This window comes from Bubalus bubalis, chromosome 4 (genome assembly GCF_019923935.1).
Source record: "Bubalus bubalis isolate 160015118507 breed Murrah chromosome 4, NDDB_SH_1, whole genome shotgun sequence".
NCBI classification, from domain to species: Eukaryota; Metazoa; Chordata; class Mammalia; order Artiodactyla; family Bovidae; genus Bubalus; species Bubalus bubalis.
Genome location: NC_059160.1, coordinates 162,619,519 through 162,637,170, shown reverse-complemented (window position 1 = coordinate 162,637,170; position 17,652 = coordinate 162,619,519). Strand labels below are relative to the sequence as shown.

At 49.7% G+C, this 17,652-nt stretch overlaps 1 protein-coding gene across 3 annotated transcripts in view; it reads right to left on the bottom strand.

The window, feature by feature from the left end:
• Window positions 1-14,951, bottom strand: part of C4H10orf71 (chromosome 4 C10orf71 homolog) — a 51,402-nt gene extending 36,451 nt beyond the window's left edge. Inside the window, exon 1 of one of the 3 annotated variants that reach the window (XM_044942419.2) lies at window positions 14,815-14,951. The gene's annotated coding sequence lies outside the window, so the exon portion shown is untranslated. The remainder of the gene's footprint in view (window positions 1-14,814) is intronic. The other 2 variants (XM_044942418.2, XM_044942423.2) reach the window with 2 other exon arrangements.
• Between the last annotated feature and the right edge of the window lie 2,701 nt (window positions 14,952-17,652).

Here is a 17,652-nt window from a genome sequence, read left to right as displayed (position 1 = left end):
CCTACTGTTTACGGGGCATTGGCTCTCCGTGCGGCCCTTAGAGGAGGGCTCCGGATGCAGCCTCATCATGTCCCACTTTCCTGCAGAGGGAGCGGGGTCTTGGGGACTTGTGAAAGGCAAATGGTGAGTCCAGCAGATAACAGAGCTGGGGTCAGATCTAGGGCACCCAACAAGCCTGTCAGGGGCTTTCTGGCTCTCTTCTGGCCTTCTTGGAGGAACCAGCACACACCCTTCCTTGCACACCCTCACTCTCAGCTCCAGACCTCAGGGTCACCTAGGGCAGTCCATGGGCAGAGGGGCCCCAAAGGCTGCAGGAGGCTTTTGCTCTAAAGTAATTTGGATTGGGTAGCAGCCTTTAAAGCCTGGGAGATTTGGGAGGTGGGGTGTGCAGTGGCATCTCTGACTCCTTTTCAAACGGAAGGTCGGGCGCCACTGGGTGGCGGGATGTGCAGGGCTGCCCCTGCAGATGAGGCATGTGCCCTCCTGCTGGTCACTAGCTAACTTCATCATTTTCATACCTGCCAGGACTGTTTGCAACTCCATTCTGAGCAGGGGATGGCTTAGGGTGTGCTGGAGAGGGATGGCTAGCACATCTCAATGTTTCCCCAAAAGCCAGCTGGGGGGCCGGACCCTGAACACCCTGCCCATCAACCTCCTTGCCACTGGGCACCCTCAAACACTCAGAGAACTGGGTATCACGTTGAGCTGAATTAAACCTTGAAGAGCATGTAAACTAGGAAGTGTTCTGCCAGCATTAATACTAAATAAGGCTTATCTTCAGGAACATTTACCTGCTGTGAGCAGATATGTCTTCATGAAATATGAAATCCACCCAAATTTATTAAAACCGCCTGCGTCTAAGTGGGAACTCAAACCGAGCAGCCCTCCTTTAGAGCCTCATTATTATTATGGCATTATTTATTTATATCATACCCTAAGACAGACATGATGTAATCCAGTAATTAAGATTGTTATGATTGAATATTTATTAAGCACCTACAATAAGCCAGTCACTGATCCACATAAAATGAGTCTCTCTCCTCCAGAGCTGCCATCTTGCTGCCATGGGGAGCGCAGCGCTTCTCATAGGGGAGCAGGCAGGAGTTTAATGGATTTTGTCTTCCCTGAGCAAGCCTGAGAGAAATGATGCTGATCAGAAATTGGGCCCAGTTTAGTCTCGCAGTTCAATTGGAATGAAATGAAAACAATCCATCGCTGGCTTAGAGAAGAGATGGGTGTGCATGCAGAGGAGCTGTCCACCCCAAATGAGGCATCTCAGAACCCAGGGGTAGGCAGGGCTGTGGCCTCCTCTGGGTGCCCCTGGGGCAATAGGTGTGGGCAACTTCCTCTGCATTTGTAACTCACCCCCAGGCCCAGACTGTGTTGTTATTTTGTTCTTGCTGTAAAATTAGCCCCTGCTCTGACAGGTCAGGGCTTCCCAGGTGGCTCACTGGGTAAAGAATCTGACTGCAATGCAGGAGATGCTGGTTCAATCCCTGGGTCAGGAAGATCCCCTGGAGGAGAGCATGGGAACCCACTCCAGTATTCTTGACTGGAGAATTCATGGACAGAGGAGCCTGGCAGGCTGTAGTCCATGGGGTCGCAAAGGGTCGGACACGATTGAAGCGACTGAGCGCTTACACACACGCACTGCCAGGTCACAAGCCAACTGAGGCTGGGTCTCTGTGCTGGCATGGGGGCCGCCGAGGGGAGCGAACACAGCCTCAGGCCTCCTGGAGGTCAGTCCCCAGACAAGGTCCCACAGGGGGCTTCCTCCGTCTGTTCAGTCCCACTGCTCCAGAACAGCCTGCAAAGTCCGGGCTTCTTGTCTCCCTTACTCCCCTTTCCATCTTCTTCTGTCTTTCCCCACGCTGGGCCGCTTCTCCCTAAAAGGACTTGCTGGGTTGTGAGCTGGCCAAGAGAGAGCCTGTAGGCTGGGCTCTCTGGATTCTACCTGGACTCTGTGCCTGAGCATTGTTTGTAGAGTGAAAGAGTAAATAAATGAGTAAAAGCACTAAGGGGTCCACGAATGAAACAGCTCTGTAAATGTATACCTGGCATTGATACATGAACTTCTATGACCAAGGGCTTCCCTGGTGGCCCAGGTGGGGAAGAATCTGCCTGCAATACAGGAGACCCAGGTTTGATCCCTGAGTCAGGAAGATCCTCTGGAGAAGGGAATGGATGTCCACTCCATTGTTCTTGCCTGGATAATTCCATGGACAGAGAAACCTGGCGGGTTACTGTCCATGGGGTTGCAAAGAGTTGAACACGACTGAGTGACTAACACTTAAACTCCACCATCACTGCCTGGAAAAATCTAGTCTCAATTTAAAGTTCAAAGAGTGCCAGAAAATGGGCTTACAGAGGCATCCGCTCACTCCTTCAATGCCTGTGCTTGTATAGTTCTGTACTGGAGACCCTGAGATGCACACCTGGGCCTAACCCCCACCCAGACTCAGCATTTCGCTCCTTGCTGGCAGGAGGCGGGAATTGCAGGTCATATTTTCGCCATCACCAGGGAGATGTGTGTGTGTGTGTATGTGGTAAAGCCAGAGAATCTCTGCCCAGGCTCCCAGGCTGCTGATCGCGGGGAGCTCAGCTTCTATAGGAAAAGTTGCCTAAGGCGCGAGGAGGCAGAGAATGAGCTGAGGAGGCATCCATCAGAGACTGGCTTGAATTTGGTGTTTGAGGGATGGTTTCGGGGATGAGAAAGCATTAAAATGGTCTGTGAGCAGTATGTGGAAAGGGGAAATGATGCCACAACCTTAAAATGGTGAGGAATTCCAACAGCTGGTGCAATTAAAAGGTGTTTTGGAAATCGAAAGGGCTGAGAAGCCGTCTGCACTCTCCCTTTGGGGTGAGGGCTCCTTCTCGCCTTTCCTCCTGCCCTCACTTCCTCTTGTATTTCCTTCCTTCCTAATAGAATTTATTTTTCTCGTTACAGACAATCTGACAATTTAGGAGTGGGGGGAAGAAAGTAGGGGAAAAAACCCACCCAGGGAGGTTGACATGGGGGAGCTGTGCCTGTTGGGAGGGGTATATGGGACATTCCTAGACTTTTTTCTGAATCTTGGTATGAACTGAAAGAAAACTGCTCTTAAAACCAAAGTCTGTTAAAAACAAAAGCAAAAACCACCCTCTACCCATAAGTCCCATGTACTATTTATTCATTCACTTTTTTTTTGGACATAGCTGTGATCATACCATCTGGACAATTTCTTAACTTTCTTTTGCCATTAACCTTTGTAACAAAAGCATTTATTTCCATATTATGAATTCTTCTGAAACATTTTTTGCTGAAGTATAGTTGATTCACAATATAGTGCTAGATTCTGGTGTACAGCAAAGTGATTATGTTATACACAGATTATAGTCCTTTCTCAGATTATATTTGATTTATGTTATTGCAAGATACTGAATATAGTTACCTGTGTTGCAAGGTAGGACCTTGTTGCTTGTATATTATATTTTATAAATAGTAGCTTGTATCAGCTGATCCCAAACTCCTGGTTTACCCGCCCTCCCCTTCTCCCTTTGGTAACCACAGTTTGTTTTCTATGTCTGTGAGTCTGTTTTGAAAACAAGACCATTTGCATCACATTTCAGATTCCAACTATAAGTGGTATCATTTGATGCATGTCTTTGTTTGACTTACTTAACATGATAATCTCTAGGTCTGTCCATGTTGCTGGAATGGCATTATTTCATTCTCTTTTTACGGCTGAGTAGGATTCCATTGAATATATGGACCACATCTTCTTTATCCATTCATCTGTTGATGGACATTTAGGTTGCTTCCGTTTCTTGGCTATTATAAATCGCGCTGCCCATACAATTGGGGTGCATGTATCTTTTCAAATTAGAGTTTTTTTCCCAGATGTATGCCCAGAAGTGGGACTGCTGGATCATACGGTAACTCCAGTTTTTAAGGAACTTCCATACTGTTTCTGTAGTGGCCGCACCAGTTTACCTTCCCACCAGCGGTGCAGGAGGGCTCCCTCGCCAGCACCTCCCGCCCAGCATTCACCGCCTGCGGACTTTTCAGTGAGGGCCGCTCTGACTGTTGCGTGAGGTGGCACCTCACTGTGGTTTTGATTTGCATTTCTCTAATAATCAGCGATGTTGAGCATCTTTTCATGCACGTGTTTGCCATCTGTACATCTTCTTTGGAAAAATGTCTAAGTCTTCTGCCCTTTTTTTCAATTTGAGTTTTTATTTGTTGGTTTTTTTTTTATTTGAGTTGTATGAGCTGTTTGTATATTTGTTCAGTCACATTATTTGTGAATATTTTCTCTCAGTCCATAGATTGTTTTTTCGCCTTCTTTATGGTTTCCTTTACTGTACAAAAGTTTATGTTTGATTAGGTCCCACTTGTTTGTTTTTGCTTTTTGTTTGTAATGCTTTGGGAGACTGACCTAAGAAAGCATTGCTATTATTTATGTCAGAGAACGTTTGCCTGTGTTCTCTTCTAGGAGTTTTATAGCGTCCTGTCTTATATTGAGTTGAGCCATTTGGAGTTTATTTCTGTGGGTGGTGGGTATGGTGTTCCAGCTCCGCTGATTCACACGTAGCTCTCCAGCCTGCCCTGCACCACTTGGTGAAGAGACTGTCTTTTCTCTGTTTTTCATTCTGGCCTCCTCTGTTGAAGGTTAGTTGGCCGTAGGTGTGTGGGTTTCTTTTGGGCTCTCTATTCTGTTCTCTTGATCCATACGCCTGTTCCTGTGTCAACAGAATGTAGTTCTGATCACTACAGATTTGCAGTATTTTCTGAAGTCTCGGAAGATTATGTCTCCGGCTTTGTTCATTTTCCTCAGGATTGCTTTGGCAATTCGGGATCTTTTGTGACTCTGTATAATTTTTAGAATTATTTATTCCAGTTCTGTGAAAAATGTCATGAGTAATTTGATAGAGATTACATAAAACCTATAGATTGTTTTGGGTTGCATGGCCATTTTGACAATGTAGTCCTTACAATTCAAATATTATTTTAAAATAATATTTGCAATTAATATATTATTTTAAATGGCTTAATATTCCAAATCATGGAATTTCAATGTATTTTGCTCCTTAGGAAATGCTACAATGAAGATGTTTATAGGTAAGATTTTTTATTTGGATTTACTGTCTCAAGATGTATTTGCAGGTGTGTGATTATTGGATTGAAGAGATTCCCATTATCAAGCCCTGTACGCATACATCTTGCCAAATGGCTGTCCACTGCTGCCAGTGATGAGTGAGCCTGCCTGTTTGACCACATCTCTGGCGGCAAAGGGCATTGCTTTTTATGGCTCCTTGCTACTATGGGTGTAAGAGACAACCTTGGTTATAACTTAGACCAGGGGTACAGTGCCCTTGGGGTGACACGATTACAGGACAAATGGGGCAGGAGTTTTCAGCCACGCACAGGGTGAGGCACCCTTCCTGTTACCCACACTGGGACCAGAGGGTGAAAGCCTAGGTGAGTGCAGGGCCCAAGCTACTCTTTAAGGCAGCCCAGGGATGCTACGAGACAGCACAGTATAATGCAAGGGGCTGTTTAGAGCTCTGCATGGGTTTGAATCCATTTTTTCTCTAAACTATTGGCTGTGTGCTTTTGGGCACGAAGTCACCTCCTACGTCTCTGCTTTCTATAATAAATATCTCGAGACTAGAAGGCTCCCAGGAACAGCTGTTTGGGGATATAAAAGGGATAACCTTCCCACAGGAGAACTTCAAGAAAAGCTAGTTCCTTTCTTCTTTCTGCTTCATTCCCAGATCCCCCAGGATTCAGATCACAGCCGGACGCAGGCCACTGCAGTGTCTCCATTGGAGCTGGAAAGGACAGAGCCCACCCCTGTGGCAAGCCCTGCTTGCTGCCCTGCAGCTCTGGACGTTGCTGCCTATGCTGTGCCTGGCATACCTGACATATGGGTGAGGCCAGGCCATTTAGTGTTCTGTGGGGTGAGTATCTCAAGGCCAGCCTTCCACGATTTTTCTTCCTTCTCTTTGGGATGAGATCAAGAGAGCCGAGCCTGGTAATTGTTCAGGAAAATAAGGCTCCTTTTTAATCAGGTGCTAAAAGCGCTTTCAGCAGCCTCGTGCAGTGCTGCTGACGGGAGCAGCTTCCAGCCAATTTTGTGACACTTCAAAGAGCAGAGGTAAGACTGCTTCTGGGAAATTAGCACCATCACACCTGCCCCCAACCTTGATTTCCTTGGACCATTGAACACACAGGTCAAATTCAGAGATGGGAAATATCGAAGTGTCTGCAACACATCTATCTCTGAGTCCCCCGTTGAGCATTTAGGCAAATCACCTTCTCTGAGTGTTGCGTTCAGTTTCTTCGTCTGTAGAATGGGGATACATCGGCTAAATCTCAGCTTGTTGGGTTGTGAGGATCAAGGGAAGAGGAGAGGGAGGCACGGTGCTTGCTGTGCTGTGTGCTTTTCACGTTATGCTTCATTCGCTCTTTTCAGAAGCTCCACGAGGTGGGGAGCATGACTATCTGGGATGAAGATTCGCCTGCTGACGGTTCAGTCCCCCTTTCCGGTGCCCAGGCACTGTCTGCATGGACTCCCTCCTATCATCGCAGGCACCCAGGGATGCAGGAGGAAAGCTTGGCTTTGTAACCCACAACCAACATGCTTCTTAACTACCTGGCGCAGAAATCCCTCCTGCTACAAATGGAGCTGATTGCTTTTGGCCTCTACCTCCAGGCCCAAAGCACTGGGCAAGTCACAGATCTCCCCAACATTGAGGAAAACATGTGTTCAGAAAGAGGAAACTTTGCTGAGCAGATCGTTAAGGCTGCGCGGCTGGGGTGGTACGGGGTGGAGGCGCCCTCTGCTACCTCCCTCCCCAACCTTTTGGTTCTGCTCCCGATAACATGGTAGGTCAAGCATGTGGCTAAATATAGCCGCCCTCCCAGCTGGGCTGTCATCCGGACTGTCAGCAGTGTGTCCAAAGTTTTCAGACTGGAACTTCTCAGTTAAACTCAGTTATGGGGGGCAGGGATTTTGTTTTCAGAAGTCCTCCCCTCCTCCCCTTAAATTGTAGACCCAGGGGCAGACCCCATAGGGCCGACTAGAAGGCAGGGGAAGTCGGATGGGGGCAGAGCGCCTGGACCTGCAGACCTGAGCGTGGCAGCAAACTGAGTCCTCAAGACCAGACTCTTGGTTCCTGTGCCCAACAGCCTTGGGAACACGGCGGCCTCACAGGAGCTGTCGGGCCCATCTTTAGGGCCAGGGTAAGTCACTGGCTCATCACCAGCAGTGTGCGCACTTGGGCAACCATTGAGCCTCTGAGCCACAGTGGCCTCATGTGTAGGAAAGAGTCATGGTAACCTTATGCTCGTTGCTATAGCGAATAAAGGAAAACAAGAAAGTGCTTTCTGTTGAAGCTCCTCACACTGGTGGAACTAGACTCTGCCACACGATACAGGCTTTGCCATCTCTCCATCAGCCCTGCCATGCAGGTATCTGGTTTGGCCCAGACAAATTGTTCTAAGCATCTCTGTGTGCTGGGAGCTTGAAGCTCCAAAAAATAATGAGCTCAAGGACACACAGACAGGATGCAGCAGAGACAGGAAGGTGCACACCTGACATTCCAGCCTCCCTTTTCACCCAGGGACACCACTTGTATTGCCCTCTGGTTTACTGGTCTGTGAATTCTTAAGGAGGAAACCAATTGAGAATAGAGGTGCAGGGCTGAGGGAGGGACTCAATGGGGGCTCAGTCCTGATGGGGCAGGTTAGGGGGCCCAGGACTGGCGTGCGGGTCCAGCTGAGAACCCTGGGAGCGTCATTCTGTGTCAGTGCCATCCCTGGATTTGGGCCACCCTCAGCCTGTGCGGCTGAGTACAGTGGTCCCTGTAGGGTCACTTTCTCCCAAGGCTGTCTTGGCCCCTTGAAGATGCAGGCTGGGTGTGTTCAAACTTTTTCTCCAGCCTTCTGGGCTCCACAGGCTCCCAGTTTAGGAAGAGGGATTGAGATTTGCTTAACTGAAGGGGTTCATTTTTATTAGTGTCGATTTCCCCCATCCAGTGGTACAACGCACGATAGGTAGTTTGAATCCTGGCTTTGAATCCTTCATTTATTCTAGAAGCATTGCTTTGTAAATACCAAGGGCCCAGCAATGGGATACAGCTGTGAATAAGACAGGATCTCTGCTTTCATGGAACTTACACTTGGGGCTTGAGGGTGGGGATGTCTAGATGAGAGTAGAGAGCAGACAGGACCAGGCCATGTGGAGCCTTGCTGGCCAGAGACATGGAGTTTGCATTTTATTCAGTATTATAGGAAGCCAATGGTGGGTTTAGCCACAGGGTCAATAGGGTCTGATAAACATTTGAAGAAGCTTTCATAGCAGCATTATGTACAATTGCTAAGATATGGAAGCAAGGTAAGTGTCCATCAACAGATGAATGGATAAAGAAGAAGTGGCATATATATATACACACACATACATACATACAGTGGAATACTACTCAGCAATAAAAAATGAAATTTTGCAATTTGCAGCAACATGAATGGACTTGGAGGGTATTACGCTGAGTGAGCTAAGTCAGACAGAAAAAGACAAACGCTGTATGGTACCACTTACATGTAGAATATAAAAAATACAATAAACTGGTGAATATAACAAAAAAAGGAGACTCACAGGCATAGAGAAGAGACTAGCGGTTACAGTGGGGAGAGGGAAGGGAGGAGGGGCGATGTAGGGGCAGAGGATTAAGAGGTACAAACTGAGGCATAAAATAAGCTACAAGGGTGTACTGTACGACACGGGCAATGCAGCCAGTATTTTATAGTAGCTATAGATAGAGTGCAACCTTTCAAATTGTGAGTTACTTTATTGTGCACCTTTAACTTGTATAATATTATACATCAACTATCCTTCGATGAGAAAATAAATTTAGAAAAGATTTCTCTGACTGCAGCATGGAAAATGGAATGTTGTGGAATGAGATGGGGGCAGGCCATTCGAAGGACATTGTAGATGTTCAGAGGGGAGTAGGTGGCCTGGAAGGTCAGAGAGGAGAGGAGAGTGGGGAGGTTATTTGGGGTAGAATTTGGCTCTGGGCATTTGAATATGAGTGATGAGGAAGAGGAGACCCCAGCAGGGCTCCTGGCGTCAAGTGCTCACTCCCACTGTCTGCCACAAATGGAGCAGCTTAAGTTTTAGGAAGCCACTATGCAGTGGGCTGGTTTCCATCGCTAACAGGAGCACGTCTGTGTGACTGATCGCATTATTGATTCATTTTCATAATCACAGCAATCTTACAAGACAGAGGTGCTGTGCTGTGTCATTATTAGTCATTCAGTTGTATCCGACTCTGCGACCCCATGGACTGTAGCCTCCCAGGCTCCTCTGTCCATGGGGATTCTCCAGGCGAGAATACTGGAGTAGGTTGCCATGGCCTCCTCCAGGGGATCTTCCCAACCCAAGGATTGAACCCAGGTCTCCCTCATTGCAGGTGGATTCTTTACTGTCTGAGCCACCAGGGAAGCCCAAGAGAGGCGCTCCTGTTGTCTAAATAATTTGCTCAGCTCACTTGTCTGGTTGCCCTAGCATCCTGATTCCTCCAGAAAATTAGTCTCAGCCATAGCTGTCCTCTCTCCCTCAGGCCCTGCTCTGGGTATCAGAGGGAGCTTGGTTTTTGCCCACTGCCGAGGGATCTGGTCCACACTGGAGAATTTCATGTATATCTTCACCTCTAGACATAGGATTACGATTATTTCCCTTGTGAGTTTGCTAAAAGCTAAATGAACTGTCCCAACTCTCTGTCTCTGAAACAGATGAGATTTACCCTGGAGAGGATGTGGGGCTGCATTGAACCTCCCAGGGGACCCGGTGCTCCTGCTGAGGGCCCCACTGAAAGACCTGAAGTCCCTGACCCCAGAGACCCCAGCAGTGTCTTTTGAGCCCATTTGGGAGTTTCTGCGGAACAAGAGCGCTCTCATTCAAGCGGTCCATCCAGATGCTCATGTGCACTGGCTGCGCCATGTGCCGGGGGGAGGGCTTGTGAGGGCAGCTGACATCAGCACGCGGTCTCCGGTCAGCATCACACACTCACAGGAGAGGAGACAGGCGCACAAGGTGAAGAGCATGGCCTGCAGCCCCCAGGCCCCCGCCCTTTATCTTACATTGAAGCTTCCCCCCAGTATATCTTTGCATGGATCATTGGGCAGTTCCCTGGTCATAAAGGCCTGTTCTTCTAAGTGCAGTGGGATGTGCCTGCTCAGAGTCTTGGGATGAAGTGCCCCACGTGTGAGCTTGTGCACACATGCTAAGCATTGGTGTGCGTGTGGAAGCACCACAGCACTCCTGTGGACCACGAGAGAATCAGAATAAAGAGAGTGGCATTGGGGGCACTGGGGACCCAGGCACAGATCTGTACCTGGCACCTTGCACCTGTGAATGAGGCATCATAATCTCCACCTCCAAGAGGAAGAAAATGGGGCTCTGGCTCACAGTAGCCCTCTACAGCAGGGTCAGCCATGCACCCCACCCACATGGCCTCCCTCTCGATATGACCCCTTTGGCTCCCGCCTGGCCATCCATTGTGTTAATTGAACGCTTGAATAGCATTTGAAGGCCAGGTTTGGTGCTTGAATATATTGCCACATTAATAACTTCAGAACATTTCAGGCAGCATTGAAATAGTAAATTAGGACACGACGGGCCATATATTCAAGGCAGAGAGCTGAAGTATCATTTTATTACATGTGCCATGGAATTAAAGGCTTAATTTTCTTTTAAAAGATGGTGATGCATCATTTCCTGCAGCCAGGTAAAAACAGTTAGCAGAAATGATTTATCTCTCCTTCCATTTAAAAATACAAAACCGGAATCCCGGGATCTAGCTCTCTGTTATTTATCTCTGCCTGGAGGGCACTTGAGACTCTGATCAGTCATCCTGACTTGAAGGACAGGCCAGATCCTGGCTGTGGCCATGAGAGGGAGGTAAGGGCAGAGCAGTGGCTGTCTCGATGGGGTAGGGGAGTGTGGCTTCTCACACAAGGCTCAGAAGACAGGGCGACTGTGTTCCTTTCCCAACTCTGGCCATAGGCTGCCTCTGCACTCTCTACTTACCTCTTGAAGCATAGTTTTCTCACCTACAGAATGGAATCACAGGTGACTTTATGGTGGGGCTGTTGTAAGGTTCTCATGAGATTATAGGTGGAAAGAAAGTGGGCCTTCGGGGGCTCTTGCACAGCTAAGTCACAGGTGACTTTATGGAGGGGCTGTTGTAAGGTTCTCATGAGATTATAGGTGGAAAGAAAGTGGGCCTTCGGGGGCTCTTGCACAGCTAAGTCACATTTGCGGAAGAAAATTTTAGAATGGCTCTTTATTTTCTGACAGTAAAAGTTATATTCATTGAGGGGCTTCCCGGGTGGCTTCCTGGGTGGCCTCTTTAATGGTAAAGAAGCTGCTTTTCAAGGCAGGAGACTTAAGGGATGTGGGTTCCAACCCTGGGTTGGGAAGATCCCCTGGAGAAGGGAATGGCAACCCACTCCAGTATTCTTGCCTGGAGAATCCCATGGACAGAGGAGCCTGGTGCGCTACAGTTCACAGGGTGGCAAAGAGTCAGATATGACTGAAGTGACTCAACACAGCATCCTGCATGCACTCACTGAGAAGAAATTTGGAAAATATAGAAAATAGCAAAGAAGAAAATAAAGGAAATGGTATAACATGGCCTGGAGATGATCAACGTTATTTTTCCTGTTTTGGCATACTTTTAAAAACAAAATTCGATTCCTAAACATTTACAAATTAGTATTCTGGTACTCTGTTTTTCTGGCTTGATATTCCCAACACCAGCTTCATCCTTAATGACTGTCCACAACTTCTTTGCATGACTGCATACAATTCTATTGTATGTAAAAATGCACATGATCTATATTGATCCTCTCTTGTCAGATCTTTACCTTCTTTCTTTGAAGAATACTTCCTGTGGTCACTGTAACAAGCTGGTGGTGAGGGAGGGTTAATAGATATTTATTCGCTCACAGTTCTGGAGGACAGAAATCTGGGCTCAAGGTGTTGGCAGGGCTGAGCTGCCTTCAAGTGCCTGACCAGCCTCTGGCGGCTCCAGGTGTTTCTGGGCTTGTGGCCGCATCCCTCCAATCTCTGCTTCTGTCTTCACATGACCTTCTCTTTTCTGTATGTCTGTCTGTCTCCTCTGAGTGCTTCTAAAAGGAGACTTGTCAGAGACTTTGTCACTGGATTTAGGGCTCCCCTGGGTAATTAAGATGATCTCCTAATCTCTAGATTCTTAACTTCATTATATCTACAGAGATTCCTCCTAAATAAGGTCACATTCACAAGTTGTGGTGTTGGGATGTTGACATATCTTTTGAGGGCCACCATTCAGTCCACAGAAGCCAGGAAACCAGGGCTTAAAGGCCAGCTCTTGGCCCCGGGTCACAGGGCTTCCAGGTGGTGGAGCTGGGATTCTGTCCCAGGCATTTGGCCTAATGCATTTAATTTGCCTGAATATCTTTTTATATGCATGGAGTCATATTCTAAACGTTTGGTTTTAATGGCCTCTTTGTCTGATGACAGTGGCTCTCTCCTGTCTGTACTCTCCGGGCCCAGTCGCCGTTGGAGACAGCCCCACAGGACCCACCTGCCGATCCATCCCTACCAGAGGCGCGGGAGAGAAGGGAGCTGACACCCAGTGCGGCAGGTGCCGGCCGTCTGCCCTGAGGGTCTCCTGCTGTCTGAGCCCAGCATCTGCTCCATCAGATGCTACAGGTTTCAACCGCACTGGTGGATCCAGCGACCACCCTCAGCATCGGGCCTTTCCCGAGGAGACCCTCAGGCAGGTCTTCCCTACCCTCTCACTGCAGTCTGGGGGACACAATTCCTGCAGCACCCTTGACCTCCCCTGGTGGCCAGAGCAGCTAAGAGGCTCAAGTGAGTTTCCTAAGGGTGATGTGGCCATGTTGTCCACGGCTTTGCAAATCTGATTAACACAAAAGAATGGTTTGCGGGTTTCCTGGGAATGGATATGAAGTCCGAGAAGGCTCCTCTCAGGGGTCCTGAGTTGACTCATCCCCATTTCCTGCTGTGGGCCTGAGTATTCGCCCTAGTAATCCCCCTCCTGGGGGCAAGATCCCTCTGGTGAGCCTCTGCGAGGACTGTCAGCTCCCAGGAAGGGGAGATCATGCCCCTTATTATTCCTTGGGTCTCCTGAGTCCTGGGCCCTCCCTGAGCCAGCCTGCTTCTGTATCTGGGGACTGAGCCAACTGCTGTACTCATGCAAATTGGGGCTCAGGACAAGAGGAGGGGGAGCATCTCATACATGACAGGGGCAAGGCCAGATGGTTGACGATCAACCTACAGTCATTCTGAGACTTAGATAAAATTATACCCATTTTAGGGCTTCCCTGGTGGCTCAGACAGTAAAGAATCCTCCTGCAATGCAGGAGACCTGGGTTTGATCCCTGGGTTGGGAAGATCCCCTGGAGGAGGGCATGGCAACCCACTCCAGTATTCTTGCCTGGAGAATCCCCATGGTAGAGGAGCCTGGCAGGCTAGAGTCCACGGCTTTGCAGAGTCGGACACAACTGAGGGACTAAGCACAGCACATACCCGTTTTAAAGATGAGGAAACTGAAAGGAAAAAACAACTTGTCCAAGGTCACATCAGCAGCGGGGACCAGCATCCCTTGCCTCCTTAGTGGAGGCAGTAAGTCCTTTTCCACAGACAATCCCTACCACATGCTGGTTCTGTTTCTACTTTAGTATAAGCTTAACCCTGAGAAGGTCATAGGCAGGCTTCTGCAGGAAAGACAGGGCTTGACAAGTGAATGAAAAGGATACAGGTTTGGTTTCAGGCTTGGAATCTGAATGTTCTGACCATGAGCAGCTGGGCCAGAGTCCAGAGTCAGGGGAGGAGGGTAGAGGAGGAGTCTGTAGGCTGCAGGTACCTGAGCCCTATAAGTCCCTCGTGGGTTGCATGAATGTCCCCATGACAGCATGGGGCTGTGCTGATCACCCCATGTGACCAGATGCCTAGCTGGAGTGGATGGGACTCTGAAGCTCCAACAAACTTTCTCAACGGGAAAGGTTAAACAGAAAAGATGTCCAAAGTCCTGGGACATGAGCCCAGGCTCTGTGGATGGAGATGGGAGCGTCACACATACTGTCTCGTCTAACCTCCCCAGCAGTTCAGCAAAATAGGCTGGGCTATCTCCACATTACGGACTAGAAGATGAGGCTCAGAGAGGTTAAGTGACTTGTCCAGGATAACACAGCAAGAAGAAGATGCAGCTGAGATTCAATGCTTCCTGAAGCTTGTGGCTCAGAACACAAGCAGGTGAAAAATCTTGCCCCATTCTTCTTCCTGCGATAGCTACTCAGAAATTTACTCTTATAGGGAGAACTGCTTAAAGACATACAAGACTCAAGAGACATGATATGGTCACAGATGTGACTGAGGTAGGCATCCTAGCTGGATCAGAAGCTGTTCCTGCTGTAAAGGAAAGACTTCTGCTGGCTTTTAAGACTTCTGGTGCTGTGGAGCTGAGCATCCCCCAGGCCCAGGCCTGTGGGAGGGGCCGGGTACGGCAGCCTGTGTGCTCTGACTTCCTCTGGACAACTCTGCCCGGCACCAATCACGCTGGGAGTAGACCCCGGTCCCACTCAGCCACTAATCAGCAGAGTCCCTATCCACCCACATCCTTGGCACTACTGCCCAGCTTTCTGCCCTCCATGAGACAGCCTGGGGCTGAAATATCACCCGGTTAAGTCCCTCCAACCTGGCCCTGCTGAGAGAGTGCTCTTTACAGTGAGAAGCAAGGGGAGCACGGAGGCTTACTCACCATAGCAGCATCCTCCTTGAGCCGCAGGAGCGTGGAGGACACAACCGCCCACAGTCATGGGCTGCGTGCAGGGTGCCTGCCCCAGGCGCTCACACTTCCTTTCTCGGAGCGGCAATGAGGCAGTGGGAAAGAATCCACTCCCACCCAGCTGGGCCTGCCCTTCGCCCAAGACACCAAATCTGACTTGGAAGCCAGCTGGACATTCCTGTTAGGCTGTTCAGAAATGGACCACGGCCCCACCGCTCAGAGAGGCCTCAGCGCTCCCGCCCCCTGCTTCCTCTGGAGCCTGGCCCTTCCCTGCAATGCCCCCATCCCAAGGGACTGGGTCTGTGACCTTGGTGAAGCCCTCGGCTGACCCGGCTCCCGCCCTCTGGATCTGTTCGTTTATAAATAGGCCCATTTCTCATCCTGCTCCAGCCCAGAGCTCCACACCCAAGAGGCAGATGCAACCTCGGGATTCCCTTTCCAGCCAAGGGCAGAGCAGGACCCGGCGGGCTCATGGGCCTGAAGGATGAGATCACAGATTTTCCAGCAAATAGCAACGCACACTGGATAGTCAGAGGCTACTTTCCTGCGGCTGCCCAAACAAATGACCACATACAGGGTGGCTTAAACAACAGACATTCATTGTCTCACAGTTCTGGAGGCCAGAAGTCTGAAATCAAGGGGTCGGCAGGGTAGCTCTCTCTGAAGGCTCTAGGGGAGGTTCTTCCTTGTCTCTTCTAGCTTCTAGTGCCCCATTCATTCCTTGGTTTGTGGACACAGCTCTTCAAACCATGTGGTTGCATTGCCCCCCTCTCTCTGGCTCAGATGTCTATTTCTCTTATAAAGGACATTTGTCATTGAATTTAGGGGCTACCGAACTTGCTACTTAGCACATAATCCTTAATTCCACCTGTAGGAACCATTTTTCTAAAGAAGGCCACATTCATAGATTTCAGGATTAAGACACCAAAGTATCTTTCAGGGGCCAACATTCAGCCACTACAGCTCATTGTCACGAATGAAATTTACTGAGATGGCCATCGACAGGTGGGTCAAACGAGGAACCCTGAGAAAAGGGGCTTTTTACAGAGAGATGCAGACTTTTGGGGTGTCTTTGGCTCTGCTGTCCAGGGCTCCCCTGTGGCCAGGCCAGGTAAATCCCGCTGCTTCTGAAGGAGACTTTAATGATAGACTCTCCCCGGCAAAGCCGAGGGCTCAGAAACAGCTTCGTGTTGTCTCCGGCTCGGCTGAGTGTGTGGGTCAGCACTCAGCTATTGGCTGGATTAGTGAATCGTCAATAGATCCGGTTGAGCTAAGACAGCTGGAGTAAGCAGACCACACATAGGCGCTGGTTATTTTGGCTTTTGTGGTGACGTGGCGTGATTTGTAGCTTGGCTCTCGGCCACTATGACACTCACAGAGCCTGGTCAGCTGTCACGGGTTCATGCTCTTTGCTGAGTGAAATGACCTGAGTGTAATTTCATGGTGCATGGAAAGAACACGGACTCTGGAGTCCCACACACCCCTTGGGTCTGGCCCTGCCATTGCTTACCACCCACGGGAACTTCTCAATGCTTCCTCCTGGGTAAAATGAGGAGGGACAAACCCATCTGGAAACACGGTTGTGATTACAAGTCTAGATTCTATCTCAAGGGCCTGGCCCAGGGCCTGGCGCATAGTAGGCATCCATTAAATGGCTGTTTGGATTTGGGGTTGGGAAGCCCACCCACTATGTGCAGAAGCTTGGACCTTCCACTGCCTGCTCCCTCCTCTCCCTGGCTCCTAGTCCTGCGGTGTCTTGACCTTGCGCCCCTGGCTCGGGCCACACCTTTGCTTCCCTGGGTCCCTGCAGCAGTTTTCTGAGCACCCTCGCTGCCCCAGGCTGCCTGCTCTAGGCCCACTTCACACAGCGGCCGACGCCAGGGAAGCTCTGGTTTTGTCACATTCCCAGCCACATGTGTTGATGATTTCTTACCCGCGCTGGAGCCTGGACCGGAGCCCCTCCGCATCAGCCCCGCCCACACGGCAGCCTCAGGGATCACCGCTCCTCTTCACGCGCTGTGATCTAGTGCCCAGGAGCCGAGCGCAAGCTGCCGGCCCCTCCCCGCCTCCTCGCCCTCAGTATCTCTCCTTTCTCTGCATCACTCTCCTCTTTTGTCTCCCTCTTCTCTTTATCTCTTCCCTCCTCCCCTCCCTGTCCTTAACCTCCCCATGACCCCCATTGTCCTTCTCCGTGATCCTCTGGCACCTTGAATTTCCCACAACCATGCCACACTGTCCCGAGCCTCTTCTGGAGCCTTGCAGTGGACATAGCATCCTCAGACTGCACTCCCATGGGAAGAGAAAGGCCATGGTCCAGAGCCCAAGCTCTGGAGCCAGTGTTGGGGACTGAACTGCCTGTGTGACCTTGGGCAGATCACTGCACTTCTCTGGGCCTTGCTTTCTCAGCTGTGAAGCTTTTATGAGCGACTCCATGCAGAACGCAGAGGATGACTATGTGTTCTAGTCTAAGTGGGAGCTCTTTCTGTCATGGAGTTGACAGCCTGGGGGATGTCAGATAAGATGAGCCATCATGCTGCCCCAAGATAAGGGCAGTGTGGGTGCGCTCCGAGGACAGGAGGGGGCTCCGCCAGCCAGAGACCCAGGAGTGCCAGTGGCCGCCCTCCAGAGGCCTTGGGCTGTGCAAGGGCGAGGCCTTGGCTGTCGATAACTTCCAGCCCCCACCTTCCACGCTGCTGGACACCTTTTGAGCACCACACCAATGTGTCCACAATTCTCATTCTAGTTACTGCCATCTCCACGGGTGACAAACACACTGTACAGGAACCACCCGTATCCCTTCTCCTGGACTCC